Here is a 14,637-nt window from a genome sequence, read left to right as displayed (position 1 = left end):
GTTCCTTAGGCATTGTGACTCATTCTGTGAACCATTTGTCCTGGTCATTGTGAATCATTGTGCGAACCATTTGTCCTGGTTTATTTGTCATTGTGACTCGTTGTGTGAACCATTTGTCCATGTCATTGTGACTCATTGTGTAATCTATTTGTTCTTGTCATTGTGACTAGTGTGAACTATTTCTTCCTGTTCGTTAGGCATTGTGACTCATGTGACCAATTTGTCCTGGTCATTGTGACTTATTGTGCGAACCATTTGTCCATGTTCATTTGTCATTGTGACTCGTTGTGTGAACCATTTGTCCATGTCATTGTGACTGATTGTGCGAACCATATGTCCTTGTTTCTTAGGCATTGTGACTCATTAAGTGAACCATTTGTCCATGTCATTTTGACTCATTGTGACTCGTTGAGTGAACTATTTCTTCTTGTTCGTTAGGCATTGTGACTCATATGAACCATTTATCCTTATTATTATGACTCATTGAGTGAACTATTTGTCCTTGTTTCTTAGGCATTGTGACTCGTTGTGTGAACCTTTTGTCCTTGTCATTATGACTCATTGTGCGAACCATTTGTCCTTGTCATTGTGACTCGTTATGTGAACTATTTGTTCTTGTTCAGTAAGCATTGTGACTCGTGTGAACCATTTGTCCTTGTCATTGTGACTCATTGTGTGAACTATATGTCCTTGTTCCTTAGGCATTGTGACTCGTTGTGTGAACCATTTATCCTGGTCATTGTGACTCATTGAGCGAACCATTTATTCTTGTTCATTTATCATTGTGACTCGTTGTGTGAACCATTTGTGATCTATTTCTTCTTGTTAATTAGGCATTGTGAGTCGTGTGAACAATTTGACCTTATAATTGTGACATATTGTGTAAACTATTTGTCCCATTTCATTAGGCATTATAACTCATTGTGTGAACCATTTATCCATGTTCATTAGTTATTATGACTCGTGTTCATTAGTCATTAGGCATTATGACTCATTTGATCTTGTCATTAAGACTCGTTGTGTGAATCATTTGTCCTAGTTCATTAGTCATTGTGAATCGTTGTTTGAACCATTTCTCCTTCTTCATAAGTCATTGTGACTCGTTGTGTGAACCATTTGTCCTTGTTATTGTGAACCATTTCTCCTTGTTCATTAGTTATTGTGACTCTTTTTGTGAACAATTTGTCATTGTGAGACTCGTTATGTGAACCATTTGTCCTTGTTCCTTAGGCATTGTGACTCATTGTGTGAAACATTTGTCCTTGTCATCTTAACTCCTTGTGTGAAACATTTTTCTTTACATCGTGACTCGGATTGTGAACTATTTGCTCTTGTTCGTTAGGCATTGTGACTAGTGTGAACCATTTGTCCTTGTCATTGTGACTCATTGTGTGAATTATTTGTCCATGTTCATTAGGCGTTGTGACTCATTGTGCGAACCATTTGTCCTTGTTTATTAGTCATTCCGAGTCGTTGTGTGAACCATTTGTATTTGTCATTGTGACTCGTTCTGTTAACCATATGTCCTTGTTTCTTAGTCATTGTGATTCATTAAGTGAACCAATTATCCATGTCATTGTGACCCTGTGCGAACCATTCGTCCTATTCATCTTGACTCATTGTGTGAACTATTTCTTCTTGTTCGGTAGGCATTGTGACTCATGTGAACCATTTGTCCTTGTCATTGTGACTTATTGTGTGAACTATTTGTGCTTGTTCCTTAGGCATTGTGACTCATTGTGTGAACTATGGGTTAATAAGAGATAAATTCGAATATGGTCATATAAATTTATTATGTTGTCACATGCAATTTTAAAAGATGTGTGTAAAATAATAGGCTATATTGAAGTCTTTATGCATGATTTATGAATTTTTGATGAAAAATAGCATAAATAGTGAGTTAATTAGTGAATAATTGGTAAAACATACCTCATATTTTTATGATTATAATTGATAAATCCGATAAACCGCAACATAGTTTTTCCGATACTTTTTCGAGTTTTTAACCTAAGTTTTTTGAACATTATGAGTGTAATGGTATTTTTTCCATAATGTTCAAGAGTTTAAATTTCAAATTTCAAATTTATTTGAAATATTTATGATATATTTGAAGTTTATAGCATTTTATTGTAATTTTGAGTCCATTAATGAACAATTTTAAGAAATATGAGTTAATTATAGTCAAATAGTTAGTGGAGACTAATTTTGATTCCTAAGTTGGTCAGGGTAATTAACTTGTGCATAAATATGATTTTATGTAATTTATTGTGATTTTAAAACGTTAAATCACGCAAATCCGTAAAAACCGATTAATATACGATATTGGCTCTTTAAAGGCGATTTAGCATAAAATTGGGCATGTTCATACATATTATAATGATGCATTTTATTTATGATTGTCATAATTTTATTTTATGTAATTTTGAATTATGTAATTTTTACTTAGTATGGCCTTAGTTTTTAATTGGTATTACCCGAAATGTATGGGAATATCGATTCGGTTGTAATTGATTGTGATCTCGTATCACCGTTTTTGTAATTTAATAGATTTATTTTGTTTTAATTAAAAATGTATAATAGGAAATTATGTAATTTGTTATGTAATTTATTTATTCCGGAGTTCCTTGAAGACGGTGTCACTCAAGAAGGCGATACATAAAGACGGTGTTACCTCGAGATGCGTGCCAAAACCGAAGTTCAAGGGACCAATGGAGTTGGTTTCCGAATATGTAATAATTAATTAGATTTTCTATTTTAGGAAGGCCATACTAGGATTTAATTTATGCTTTGCATTTTATTTATATGTTGCATGCATCGCTAAATCGCCATAACTAAAACATGCATCATTCTTTTAATCGAGTTTATCGACCGTGTCAATTATAATTATCATAGTTCACCACTTTAGTTCACTTAAAACGTGATAGATAATAAATTGACATGACCTCTCGCTAAAAATAAACAATTGAGACATAGCCTTACCAAAAACTAGAAACCATAAAAACCTATTTCGTGAGGGAGTGCACTCGGCCATCCCGGGGTACAAACCTTGTTACGTAGGGGAAGTAGGTGATAAATGTCTATCCACCGAATTCGTGTTGATGAGGGTTTCATCGGCTATCCCGTGCCCAAGTTGATGTGGATTTGGATCATGGACACATTTATTCGAAATTTGGATTAAGCTCAACGGAAGTATTCGTGACCGTAGTCGCATGTGTTCCGGGCTATAGATAAATATTAGAGTAATTTTATCGACCAAGAATTCTAAAAGTAGAATCGATTAAAGAGTTAGTCCACCGAGTTATATTGATAAGGGTTTCATCGGCTATCCCGTGCCCAAGTTAATGAGAATTTGGATCTCAGAATCATTTATCATAGTTGGGTAGAGGTCACTATGTAAATTCTTTACTTGTTATTTACAAGTATTATTATAACGATGAATGTTTTGTTTTCACTATTCCGTTATCATATTGTTCTATTTATTTACCACAATTCATATACGATATCATTTCGATTTTAATTCAAATCTCCATTAAAACATCGTAACTAAAGACAAATATGAATTTTCTTTTAAAACCTCATATGAACCATTGTTAAGGATCTCCTATGAAGAGTATAGATAAAAGTTATTCATTATCAAACAGGTTTTTGATTCTTGACTAACACATCTACTTACAATGGATTGTTTTTCATATACTTAATTAAATTAAGTGCCTGAAGCGATAAATTGTTTTGGTAATTAGATTTGTCAGAATTCTTAATTGACCAAAATAACGCAACCACTTCAATGAAAGTTTTAAGACTAAAACGATTGAATTGAAGAGTAGTCTTCATAAGATTCAACTTTGCTTCTCTAAGTAAAGATTCTTTGAAATGAGTGGGAGCATTCTCTTAAACCGTTAAGAAAAGGACGAGGTTCAAGAAGTAAATATTATAATGGAATTGATACAAGGTAATGTTAAAAGTAAAGTTATTGAGAATAGCGATACTAAACCTATCAATCCCGACTGATAAAGTTTCCATTGTCTTAAATGTTGGACATTAGAAAGGAAACTACCCCAAATTATTGAAGAATCAACAAGTTAGTTGTGGGACATCTAATGGGATCTTCTTCTTTAAATGTTTATTTGATTAACATAAATTTTGCTAGTACTACTTCGTCAATATTAGAACCCAGTGGAGGTTTTCATCATTGTATTCGATACATAAGATGATTATAATATGTCGACTAGCATCAAATAATATCGAGAGATAGAGTCATTGTGTAATCAATCTAGTTTTGGGTTTATAGTTGTACTTAATTATGACTATTAAGTGCATAAACTCTAAATAAAAATATAAACTTGTTAAGGTACAAAAGAGGTTTCACTTTTGTGACCCTATACACCATGATTTGATGGCTAGCCCATTATCAAGGTAATTATATTCTAAAGCAAACTAGAATGATATATCATGAAGATGATGCAAGACTCAAATTGGTAACCCAAGATTAAACCTTAGATTCTGGAATGATGAACGCAAAGAGTTATCGAGTACTCTTGAAACCATTAGACCTTATGGTATATGCGTATCTTGTATTCAAAGCAAGATGTCTCGTGCCTCTTTGGTTTAAAGAGAGATCGAGGTTATAAATCATTGATCCAGAATAGGTTGATCATTTTCTTTTACCAACGATTTAAGTTGACGCTAATGTGTTCGCTTAATAAGGTAAATAGAAAAATCTTTGAAGAAGTTCAAAGAGTTCAAAGAATCACGATCTAGTCGAGTTGGGATTATCAAAGTGAAGACTTTGATATAAGCCAAATGAAATGTGATATAGTATCACAAGTTAATCTCTCTTAACACACATTATGGAATAATGAGTGGTTGGATAAAGAATTCAAACTCCATTTGATATGGTTTGAACTTCAATCAAGTTACTTTGAGGTACTTGATCCTTTTGGGGATTTTATCATTTTGTCTAAGTTGTTTTTCCACTAAATCTAAACGATTCATATGAGATATGAAATGGTAGGGTACCATGCTTGTAAGCTTACACAAGAAACAAATGCTCATTTTTTCCTTTCAATAATCACGTGTACAACGGGTTTGTGGCTCGTGAAGCTGTCTTCCTAAAATACAAGTTTATTTCTAGAAGACAGAGTGGGAGAAAATATTCAAGAGCCACAAGAGCCACAAATTGTATTGTGCCAAAGAATGTTATGTTGCAAGAAACTGGTCTTTCTTGTCTACATGAGACATTTTGTGTAAAACGTTGTTTCTTCAAAACCTAGGAGGTTAAAGTCATCACTTGTTGAAGATGATGAATGACACGTCTGTCGTGTACCTATCAGAAATAAACTAACTAAACTAACTATATAGCTAGGGAAGTCAGGTCGATCTCCACATGGAGGCAAGATATTTGTAGTAGTCCGTCTATTTGGTCACAAATGGGGTGGGGGGGTTGTTTGATTTGATATCTAAACTACGAGTTTTGAGGGAAAGAGAAATAAAGAGCAAGAGCAATAAAAACTGAGAAATAAGATTAAACTATCAGATAGAGAGGGACATGTCAGGATTTCAGTTCACTACGGTAGTCCAGTGACTCAGCTGTAAATGACTCAGACGAATTAATGTAAGACGGATGCTGAAAGGTCCTTTCGGTCCACTTTCTATCCTAAAATACCACTAACTTAACTTTCATTCTCGTCAGGGTAGTCTATTGTTCATAGCAGGCCTATTTAGTCCAATCTTTCGATCTAGGATTAATTTTAGCTAAATTAATGGTTAACTCAGAAGTGTGCACTCAACTAAGTCAAATAAATACAATTAAATTGCTATGGTGACAGAATCTTGTAATCAATTCATCTATTTCATCTACTACATCGTCACATTCCTACCGCAGATCCCCTAATCCCAACATGAAAGGGGTTTAGCTACTCATATCGCTAATTAAACTAACAGCAGATAATTTTCCAGCAGTAAACATAAAGAAATAATAAGTAAATTGCATAAAAGAGAAATTAGGGCAAAGGAATTAAATGAGTAAACAAGAAATTAAAGCAAACAATAATTAATTATTAATAAGGAAAGAGAAAGGAATTACAATCCAAGCGAATCCGGCGTAAAGAACACAAAATCCGAGTGAAATAATCCCAAGAACAAGGTTACAGTGAAGAAGAATGTTTAACGCAGTCAAGTTTTGATAAAAGCTAAGTAGTGAATAAAAACTGATGCTAATGACCTAACTAAAGCTTGCTTAAATAGCAAAGTAATTAAGTTTAACGAAATAAACATAACACGGGCTGTTTAGAAGCCCAAAAAAGCAAAACCACTCGATCGAGTGGATTAAAACCACTCGATCGAGCAAATCTTCAACAGCATCTACTCGATCGAGTAGAAAGTTACTCGATCGAGTAACCCATCTTTCTGCAGCTTAAGGATCGATTAAAATTCTACTCAATCGACCATCTTGGGGCGTGAAAACCACTCGATCGAGTGGTGAAACTGCTCGATCGAGTACTTTGACTTCAAATCAGCTCGAGTCCTCGCCTGAATGCCTCGTAATCCGTGCCATTACGCTTCCAAACGTAGTATCTCACTCTGGAAAAATACCGTCTCCTCTAAATGCATGCAAAAAGGACGAAAAAGGGTACGATTCCACTACTTTCGCGTTCATTTCTACAAAATAGACAAAACGGACCAAAGTAGCCAATTCGGGGCAAAATACTATAAAAACAGTATAAAAATGCATAGAAATACGTGCTAAAATAGGCTAAAAAGACTATATAAAAAGCACGTATCAAATCTCCCCAAACCGAACCTTTACTCGTCCTCGAGTAAACTAATATGCAACTAATGGAACGGAAATGATAACTCAGAGCTAGCTTAACTTGTCTACTTGAACCAATTTAATGCAACAAAAACTAATAGTTAAAGCCAAGCAGTCAATACGCAAACGAATTATAAGCTGTTCAGAAATATAGCCAACCTATCGACCTTGCAAGACCAACAAAATCGGACTCTCTCGTGGTCACTCTTCTCTCATGAAGCAAAGGGTGAATAATATGTAAAAGAGAGAAGAAAAGGCAGTCACTCACCTAACTGCGACCTACATAGCATGCATGCAACAAAAATGAAAGACAATTCAAGTACTAACGCATACACTCCAACCAATAATGTCCGTCACGGCCGAGGGCTTACAAATAATTTGGGAATAGTGAGGTTTAGGTGAGAAAGGCAAAACATGTTATGGAAATGTGGAGGTAAAAGCGTCAAGCTAGTTCCTAACAGGACCATAATAAAAACCATCCGAATCTCAACTGACTGAAAACTAAGTACAAGTGCCCTTCATTTGGCACAAAGCTCACTAAACACAAACACAATCTCCTCAAAAAAATATAGAATAAGAATGGAGGAGTCAGACGGTTACAAACTTTCCTTTTTTAAACACCGTCTGAAATAACTAACTGAGATAAATCAAAATTTTTTCCAAACTTTCTTTCTTTTCTTTCTCTTGTTCACGTCCCAGCCTCTTTCTTTTCATTTTTTCTCATTTTTTTTTCTTCTTTCTTTCACGTCCTTTTTTTTTTTCAATTCCTTTTTTTCTTTTCCTCCTTCCTCTATTTTCCGACAACTCCAACTACAGAAATACGGGCCAAAATGCAGATGAAAACACATACCCAAAAGAACATACTAACTAGCTTGACTAGGCAGGCTTAATTTGGAATGTAGCTAATGGGTCAAAAAGGCAAATTTGGGTAATGTGGAGATAAATGGGTGAAAAATATAAAGAAGGGGAAATTTGCAAGCACCTCCCTGCATGTGACACAAACCACAACCCGAATATGTGCATTTGACGAGAAATTGAATGTCATAAAAGTGCAAAAAAGATGAACATGCTATGCAAGGAGTACTACTCTCAATTCCTAATGAACTGGTCATGAATGTCACCAGTTATGGCTCTAAAACTCAGAATTTTTCAAGTGGTTTGGCAATTTATCAGGTCAAGTCTAAACAGTCAGCTATATTTGAACAGAAACTCGTAGACTATGCGTATGACAAAACTAATAACTATCAATAAAGAAGTGCAAGGCTCAAGCAAAAAGACAAGTTATAGTGCATTATCATCACGGAAATCTACCGTTCCGACTCAACCTATATGCAAAAGTAAACGTGAATTATTTTGATTTTTTTTGAAATTTCCTATTTTTTTTGGATTTTTGTTTTTTTTTTGTTTTTTTTGATGAAATAAACAACAATGCAAGCTGAAAAATTAACGTGAATGCAAAAACATATGCAAATGCAGATTCAAAAGGATGCAATACACTCCCCAAACCAAAACGGACAACGCCCTCGTTGTCCTCAAGCATACACCAGCAGATATATACAGGGGAACGAGAATATACAACCAAAATATAATAAAAACAATAAATATAAAGGAGACAAAATAAAAGAGTAGAAGATACATACAAAATACAAACTTCCCCAAACCAGCCAGAAAACTGGGAAGTGAGTAGACCAGTAGCTACTCGTCGTCGTCGTCGTCACCGTCACTATCACGGACGTCCTCCACCCTGAACTCCGGGTCTCTCTCTTCCTCTCTCCTCCTCCGCTCGAGCTCTCTCCACTGCCACCTCTGGGTCCTCGTCGTTGTCCTCCTCCTCGTCAGAAACTGGGTACCCCTTAGGTGGGTACCTGTAGAAGGAAGGGTGTGGCCAACCCTCTGGGATCGGACGGCGTCGCCGCAAGTGGTCCTCGTACAGAGGGTGTAAAGCAAGAGCCAAGTCCCTCTCCATACGAGCCTGATGCTCTGCAACCTCAAGCAACAAACCGTAAACGGCGCCCCCTTGATCTAAGACCGCGGGCGCCACAAAGGGAGGAGGTGGTACGAAAGTAGCCGGTAGGTCCGGTTGAGTCTGTGTCTGGTTAGTGGGAGTGGGAGTAGGAGTAGGAGTGGTAGTAGTAGTGGGAGTAGGGTTCGGCACGGGAATAGCTGTGGAAGGTTGGGCACTCCCTGAAGGTGTAGACCCCTCTCCGGTGTCAAGACGCCGCTTCTTGGCGGCGGGTGCAGCAGGAGGTGGTCGGCGTGGAAGGTGAAGGTCAGGCAGTGGTGGCAGGCGGGCGCCCTAGCAATGTAGGGAAGGGGCTCTAAACGGGGAGAGTCGACAAGGTAAGTCAACGACAGAAGCCGTCAATCTTCCATGTCAGTAGTCCGGGGTAAGCTAATCCGAGAAAGCATGGCGTCCGGACTCGCAGCCTCTCTCGCCGGAGGCGCAAGTCACGAGGCCAAACGGGGACGAGGGAACGGGCAAGAATGGTGGCTATGCCACCGCAGGCAATGGTTCCCGTCTCCTTATTCCCCTGGCTCTGAAGGTACTGGGCGGTCAAGTAAGCTATGTTGAGGGGAAAGGGACCCTCACAGTCGATGTTCAAGTAACCGCCCAGGATGGAGAGCTCGGTGTTTGTGATGTTGTTCGGCTTCTTTCGGCCGAAAATAGTGCTCCCCATCAGTATGGGCCAGGGTCCTCCAAAGCTGACGGTAGACACGCCTAGGGGCGACAACCGCGGCCGTAGAGGTAAGGCCAAGTAACCTACCAAACTCCCCTAAGGTCATCGGAAAGGTCCAGTTAAACAACCGGAAGGACACTGAAGAGCTAGAGGGGTCAGCATCGTGTGCCCCCGAGGAGAAGGTAAAGGAGCTGAGAAACTCGAGGCTCAGCTCCAGAAAAGTGCGGCCGCTCATAGTGATGAGCCCGGTCATCCCCGTGGCCCGTAGTAAGTCAAAAACCGACTCGTAAATGCCGAGTTTCACAAGCGCCATTTTCTCTAGAAAATGGGAAGGAACATGCACACAAGCTAGCAGGTTATAAAATTTCGTACGATGTAAAGCGTTAACAAAATGTACATGCGGGTAGTCTGGGTGAGAGTCGAGGGAAGTGTCCCCTGACCGTGGATCGTGCTGTAGTAGAAGCAGCGAAGCAAGGCAGAGAAGTAGAGGTGGTGGGGCTGGCGCAGAACGAGATCGCATCTACGACCCCGCCCCCGGAACCCGAAGTAGTAGCCCGTGCGGTGACGGAGTGAGGAACTGGGTCGCTCAGAAGCACTGGTCGCTTCCGAGTCCACCACATAAGTAAAAGCAGTGGCTGGTGTAGGAGTAGGGGCTGCTATGGCCACCACTTAAGAGGAACTAGCAGCAGTGCTAGCAGTGGTGGTGACCGTAGAGGAAGTGGCAGCCTGAACTGAGCTAGAAGAAGAGCTAACTGGAGCAAAAACTGTACCGACAGTTGAAACTAGGAACACTCGGGCTGCGGTAATCACTAAAGTGGAGACAGTGGCAACAGCAGGGGCCACTGTCTCAGACAGAGACGGACTGGAGGACGAACTAGTAGAGGGTAAAGAGCTAGAGTCCATCCTGTAACAAGGGGTAAGGGTTATGATAAGAAAAAGCGGCTAAAAGCGGCTAAAATCAGCACGAAACACCAGCAGAAACAACACGTGGAACCCCTACCAGTCGAAAATTCGACTTACAGCATACAATTCCCAGCAATTCCTCAAACAAATTTGAAAAGCAGCATGTAGATGGCGATAAGGCGGGCATAACAGTTAAAAACAATAGCATGTAAGAACCAACTGAGGTTAATTAAGTCATGGAGGCATATAATCCCGTCTGACAGTCGAAAAAGTCGCCTGAAACAGCTTAATCGCGAAATTTTTGCAGAAAACTCGAATTGAAGAATGTTAAGCATTGACATGGGTATGATAACAGTCTAAACAGTAGCAATTAAGCAACAAGGAATGCTAACTAGACGAATTACAGCAACAAGAGCCGAAATGACAGTCGAAATTTTGGACTATCCTGAACCCATATCGCAAAAATCATGTAGAATTCGAATTAATCATGCAACATTCATTGGGGAATTGGGATTAATCATCAAGCAAGATAGACAAGGGCAGACAAAGGCAATTAAAGTCGAAAAATTCGACTAAACCAAAATTTTGAACCCTAATTCCAATTTTTTCTCATAAAATTCGAAATACTCGAAATTAAAATGCAAAGAGGGTGTAGAAATCACTTACTTGATGGGAATAGACCTACAATATGCAATTAATCTTCAAGAAACAAGCAAAACAAGCGATTTTTTCGAGCTCGAAACCGCAAACCCTAAATCCTCTTTAATACCGTGTAAATGAGCACGAAACAAGGGGAAAATATGGGGCTTTGAAATATTAATAAGCAAGAAACAGATTGTAGGTGGCGGATTTGGAGATTGGGCAAGAAAATATGGGGATTTGGGGGTGAAAATGATCGCAATTAGGGATGAGGGAGACGAATATTAGGGGAAAATGAAAATAGAAACAAAAGGGAAAGAGTTTAAAAGAAAACTCCCTGCGTCCTATGCATTTCACTCGATCGAGTGGTTTTAAACCACTCGATCGAGCACTTTGATGCTCCATCTACTCGATCGAGTAGAATTCTACTCGATCGGGAACTCCCATCTATTGCTTTACTCGATCGGCTGGAAAAGGCACTCGGTCGACCAACTTTCCACTCGATCGAGTACAAAATATACTCGATCGAGCTTTTTTCTCACGTAAGCTCTTGAATTTCGTCTATTCTTCTCTTGGAATGCGTAAAACTTCCCCAAACCTGCATAAAAACACGTGCAAAAGTATCCCAACATACCAAATACGCAAATAAACAGTCTATAGTCTTGAATCTACGCTAAAAACAGTCTATAAACTAATTGTCCTAATTAAAAACAATAAAACAAATTTAGCGAAAATTCAAAAATTATCTATTACAAAGTGTTACACGGGGCATTCCCCGCTCAATTCCCAATGTAATTCATTAGCCTCTTGAAGGGCTCCTGACTGGAGGACGTCGTCTCAGCAACGTTGACTATCCTCTTCAACTTCCATGAGCTTGAATATTCATTTAAAACAGTAGGAGGGGAGTAGTTCACATCCACATAAGCACGAACTTTCCTTCTCCTTGCTCCTCTATCACCATCTTTAGCGTCCTTACTTCCAATTTGATTGACAGTGATTGCACCACACCCTTTGACAGCTAGTTCATTGCTTTCATCTGTACCTGCAGCAAGGAAAACAGACGAACTTTCCTCCTTTTTGCTCTCAGTTTGAGGCGTAGGGGTAACAATTGCAGCACAATACTCCAAATTTTCAATTGGAGTGTCAATAATAGGGTTAATAGAAGAGAGAGCATTGCAAGGTTGAGCTTGCATGGGAGCCCTCCGGGACTTACACTGATGAAAAATCAGCTCCTCATCCCCTACCTGAAAGGTCAAAGTCTTCCCCCCGACATCTATAACTGCACGGGCAATAGATAGAAATGGTCTCCCTAAAATAATAAGGGTGTGTGCATCTTCGGGGATGTCTAAGACAACGAAATCAACGGGAATAAAGAACCTCCCGATCCTCACAGGTACATCTTCTACTATACCTAGTGGCCGTGATATACTACGGTCGGCCATCTGGACTGTCATGTTGGTGCAACTTAGCTTTGTCAAACCAAGTCTCTTAGCCAGAGACAGCGGTAAGACACTTACGCTAGCGCCTAAATCGCATAGCGCATTATCAATCAAATAGTTACCGATATGACACGGAATTGAAAAACTACCCGGGTCTGACTGCTTAGGAGGTAACTTATTTTGAAACAGGGCTGACCCAACCTCAGTCAAAGCTACGGTCTCGCTATCACTAATACTCCTCTTACGCGATAAAATTTCTTTCATAAACTTGAGATAATAGGGTACCTTTGTCAGCAACTCAGTGAACGGCACAGTGACTTCCAAGCTTTTCAGAAGTTCGACAAATTTGCCGAATTGTTGATTGGCCTTAGTATTCTGCAACCGCCTCGGGAAGGGAACCGTGATAGGTATCTCGAGTCCCTTGTTTCTCTCTTCCAATGTATCTTCCGGAGTAAGTTCTGTATCCTTTGGACGCTTCTTACCTCTCGAACGAGGTCTTTCCGGTGATTTATCGCTTAAACAAGCACTAGCAGGCTCTCGAATAAGCTTCCCGTCATCAAAACTACTCGATCGACCAATATACCCATTCGGTCGAGTAGAATCTTCAATAAAATCACTCGATCGAGTGAAATTCTCACTCGATCGAGCAACTCCATTTTGCTCTTCACTCGATCGAGTAGAAAAACTACTCGAACGACCAGTACTATCTTTCTGTTCACTCGATCGAGTGGAAAAACCACTCGATCAAGCACTTTCCTGCCCAAATATGCTCGATCGACCACCTGAAACCAGTCGATCGAGCACTTGCTTTGTCGTGAGCTCACTTTCTTCGACAGAACACTATTCACCATCAGTTTCAGCATTCCTCGGGTCTGATTTTTGTATTTCCGGTCCCTCATAAAAATGACCGCTTCTCAGATTTATCAAGTTTACCGTCTCATGTGGATTCTTCTCATTTTGAGTCGGTAATTGACCCTGCTTCCTTTTAGATTGGTTCATGGCTAGTTGGGTAACTTGAGTTTTAAGTGCCTTTATGGATGCATCTTTCTGTTGATCACTCAGCTGAAATTGCTTTGTAAAAGCTTGCAACATAGACTTAAGCTCACCAATTTCACTCACCCCATCGGAAGATGATGCACCGTGGTTAGCAGGAGCAAAGGAAGGAGGCTTCTGAAAGCCTTGTTGATTCTTGTGTGGAGGAACATAAGGCTGATGCTGGTGCGGAGGAGGAGTAGGATTAAGCACATTTTGACTAGTCTACCTCAAATTGGGATGGACTGCCCCTTTATTATTGTAATAGGAACCTCATCCTTGCCTATATTGCTGAAAGGCAAGGAATTGTTCCTTCTCTACAAGACAACCAACAGCAGTGTTGCCATCATTACTCCCACATCTCTCACATGTGACGGTCTCTCCTCTAGTAAGAACATGGACCGTCAGAGGCTCCCCAGCAGCTTGTAACTCCAACTTGTCAAATCTAGCATTCATGGTCTCCAACTGAGCCAAAACCTGCTTATCAACTGCATGAACTGTTCTAATCCCATCCCTCGGGCTACCATACTCAGCACTGTGATTAGCCATCTCTTTAATAAGAGACCACCCCTTATCATCATCGGTGTTCTCCTGGAATCTTCCACTGGATGCCGCATCAAGTATGGCTCTTTGATCGTCATATAAGCCATTGTAGAACTGATTAGCTAGAAACCATGGTGAGGGATAGACCTCACCAACTTCTTGAATCGCGACCATGCCTCATAAAAAATTTCATCGGGAGCCTGTCTGAAACTAGTAATCTTGGCCCTCAGCAGATTGGTGCGCTGTGGAGGGAAATATCTCTTGTAAAATGCAAGAGCAAGAGACTCCCAATCTGTAACCCCAGCAGATGTGCGGTCCAAGTCAGTCAGCCACTCCCTGGCTGAATCAGCTAAAGAGAAAGGAAATAGAACTTTCTTAATCTTGTCCTAAGTTACCTCCTTAGTGGCGGGGATAGTAGAACAGTAATCAGTAAAGGTCTCCATGTGCTTCCTCGGATCTTCACCAGCCACACCTCTATATATATTCCTCTCCACCGGATTGATATAAGAGGGACGGATGTCGAATGTATTCCCATCATCAGTCTGGAGATTGAAACCCTTCGGAATAGAGGACGCTTTAGGCACTGAATGACTGG

General features: G+C 39.7%; 1 non-coding gene across 1 annotated transcript; it reads left to right on the top strand.

The window, feature by feature from the left end:
• The first annotated feature begins 14,168 nt into the window (after positions 1-14,168).
• Positions 14,169-14,275, top strand: LOC141636393 (small nucleolar RNA R71). The gene has a single exon (XR_012541009.1). It is a non-coding gene; the product is annotated as a small nucleolar RNA R71 (small nucleolar RNA).
• Positions 14,276-14,637: the final 362 nt, after the last annotated feature.

This window comes from Silene latifolia, chromosome Y, assembly GCF_048544455.1.
Source record: "Silene latifolia isolate original U9 population chromosome Y, ASM4854445v1, whole genome shotgun sequence".
Classification (NCBI taxonomy): Eukaryota; Viridiplantae; Streptophyta; class Magnoliopsida; order Caryophyllales; family Caryophyllaceae; genus Silene; species Silene latifolia.
The sequence above is the reverse complement of the archived record's forward strand: the minus strand, read 5'-3'. Positions and strand labels throughout refer to the sequence as shown.